At 34.7% G+C, this 2,647-nt stretch overlaps 1 long non-coding RNA gene across 1 annotated transcript in view; it reads left to right on the top strand.

Annotated features, from left to right (window-relative positions):
• Nucleotides 1–988, top strand: part of LOC128632517 (uncharacterized) — a 1,070-nt gene extending 82 nt beyond the window's left edge. The window contains exons 1-2 of the long non-coding RNA XR_008396138.1: nucleotides 1–2; nucleotides 842–988. The exon at nucleotides 1–2 is cut by the window's left edge and continues 82 nt beyond it. This is a non-coding gene — a long non-coding RNA (uncharacterized LOC128632517). The remainder of the gene's footprint in view (nucleotides 3–841) is intronic.
• Nucleotides 989–2,647: the final 1,659 nt, after the last annotated feature.

Genomic DNA, 2,647 nt, shown 5'->3' with positions numbered 1-2,647 from the left:
AAGTCTGTTTCTTTTTAGTCTTTTTATTTTAGACTGTAAAAAGGACTGATTAGTGGAAGTGAAATGATAGATGAACTTTTATTTACTTGCTTTATTATTTGCAGGTGCCTTGTACAGTAAGACAGGGTAACTAATACTCAAAAGCTTTTTTTGTGTGTTAACATGTACAGTAGATGGACATATTTTTTCTGGTGCTGTGACTGCAGAATGTAGTGCAGTTAACACATAAAATTTCCTTGGATGCTCACTTTTAACTCTAGGAGGTCACAGTTTGCCCAGACATCTTTTTTAATCCGTCAATCCGTCACCCACATGTCATTCTGGGGGACGAAGAGGAGGAAGCTGGACAGATAAATTTATTTATTTATTTATCATTGCTGTGTTTCCTTAATCGAGTGCAGAAAGAAGAAAAACAACACAACTGATTTAAAATAAAATATAGAAAATAATCTAATGTAAGATTCTGATCCGGTTTGCTTTCAGCAGGAAGGCTGTCCTCTTTCCTGTTGCTCTTTCTCTTCTATTAGTCCATTTGTCCAGTCTGAATCGGTTTTGATTCGTTTCGAGACGATTCGGAGTCTAATAATTTTCTAGTGAGAGTCGCACACTTCCAAACGAACTAGACTGAGATGAGTATTTGATTCTCCACTAGAAAGTGATTCGACTCTGAATAAACTCGAATGAATCAGTCAAACTGATTCAGACTCTATAAAAGGACTATGAGATGTTGATTAAGATATATATTCCAATGTTTTGCTTTACAATTCCATTGTGTGTGTGTGTGTGTGTGTGTGTGTGTGTTGTGTGTATGTGTGTGCGTGCGGCCACGTGTGTTTTTCAGGAGAACGAGAAACTCGGACACAACAGTACATCCTGACCATTGGTACTGTGTACACATCAACATACACACACGTCTCCATGCTGGACATCTCAGGAGCTTTCACACAGTGCTAGGAATATCCCGGGACAGAGAAACGCACCTTCTAAGTGAGCGAGGTTTAGCGTCAACCGGTGAAATTTGCTGTAGCGTGAACACTTCGCCTCTGTGAGCTTCACTCTCCGTAGGGTTCACTGTAATTAGACATAAAATGTACATAGTTTATTTTTCATGCATTTTAGGATTTCATGTTGTTTTTTTTTTTTTTTTTACTCTTCGAGGAAAGAAATGATATTTCGAGGCAGCTTCTTCATCACTACCTGCTCCGTTTGACTCAAAAATGTAACGACCGGTTTCAAAAGTCATGAGTCTTACTGTTGAATTTAAACAGGAAATGTGAATATTTTTTCCCCTTGTTTCCTCTACTGTCTTTTTGCTGTGATCTTGAACACAGTTGTAATTTTTAAAAAAAAAAAAATAATAAAAAAATGATAATTCTAGTTCTCTCACTTTCCTTGTCCTAATTGTCCTGTATCTGTTAAATCCGTTTCATCTCTGGTCTTTCTGTCTGTATGAACACTTGTAGAAATGACTTGTAGTCCATATTTTTAAATGATTCGTGATTTTGAATTTAAGTAAAGATATTCTTTAATTCTGTATTTTGTCATTTAATTATCATTAGAAATCAGAAGATCAGATTAAAGCCACGGCTTCTTTACCTGCCGAAGCTGTAAAACTTTCAATAAACCAGTCAATAGATCAGCTGGATAAATGTAGATTTTTATTTACTGATGAGATGTATTGATGGCGTTGATAGATTATTTGAAGATTTTATTGATATTGAACAATCATTCAGTTCAATATTGAAAAAACTTGATAAATAGTTGATTAAATAAATGTGGTGTAATGTACTGAGTCAAATATGAAAACTACAAATAAACAACATCTATTTATATCTGTGTATAATTAAAAACCTCTCTCAATACAAGAAATTCATATCCTAAATGTTGCAAGTGATTAATCTGATCATTTATTCAGCTGTTTAATTATTACTTTCTAAATAATAAACAAATGAATGTTCTGGATTCATGAGGAATGTTTACATTTTGTGTCCAAACTCAAAAGTTTAAACAAAGTGTATATTATGATAATAAAGCACAAAAGAACGTGAAACCTCAAAACGTCTACAATCATCGAATGAATTAAATATTAATTTTAAAAAATTTAATTAAACAAGAGTAAGATGAAGTATATTTTTAATTAAAATGTAATTAGAAAGGAGCACTTTTAAAGTGGATTTGATTTAAAATAATGATAAAGCTGTTTTTTTTTATGTATTTGTATATCTTATCCTCTATCGTGTTTAAGAAGAAGAGAATAATGAAGCTTTTATGAAATAATATTTGGGTTTATTTTATTTTATTTTCTCCTCAAAGATTCAAATTTACGTCAACGTCCGTTACGTTGGTGACGTCACCACGAGCGCGAGAAAGTCGAAGGTAGGAGCAGAAAGCGGTGTTAGTGTTAGGTCTGGCCCGTTTGGACCCCAACTAAAGTGAGTTTATTCGGTTCTGTGTAACCGAATCCGTTCTGTTCTGTATTGTTGTGTATGTGTGTAGTTAACGGTGTTAACACCTGTGTTTTCAGGTGTATCAGTATGAAGCAGGCGGGGACGGCGCACTGATTCACTCTCGGAGCTCGGTTCACTAATGACCGAATCACCGAGGAACCGACCAAAGATAACTCACACCCGCACGGAGAAGAAGAACA

The sequence above is a fragment of the Ictalurus punctatus genome, unplaced genomic scaffold (genome assembly GCF_001660625.3).
Source record: "Ictalurus punctatus breed USDA103 unplaced genomic scaffold, Coco_2.0 tig00064115, whole genome shotgun sequence".
Taxonomy (NCBI): domain Eukaryota; kingdom Metazoa; phylum Chordata; class Actinopteri; order Siluriformes; family Ictaluridae; genus Ictalurus; species Ictalurus punctatus.
Note: the sequence above shows the minus strand (reverse complement) of the source record. Positions and strands in the feature narration are given on the sequence as shown.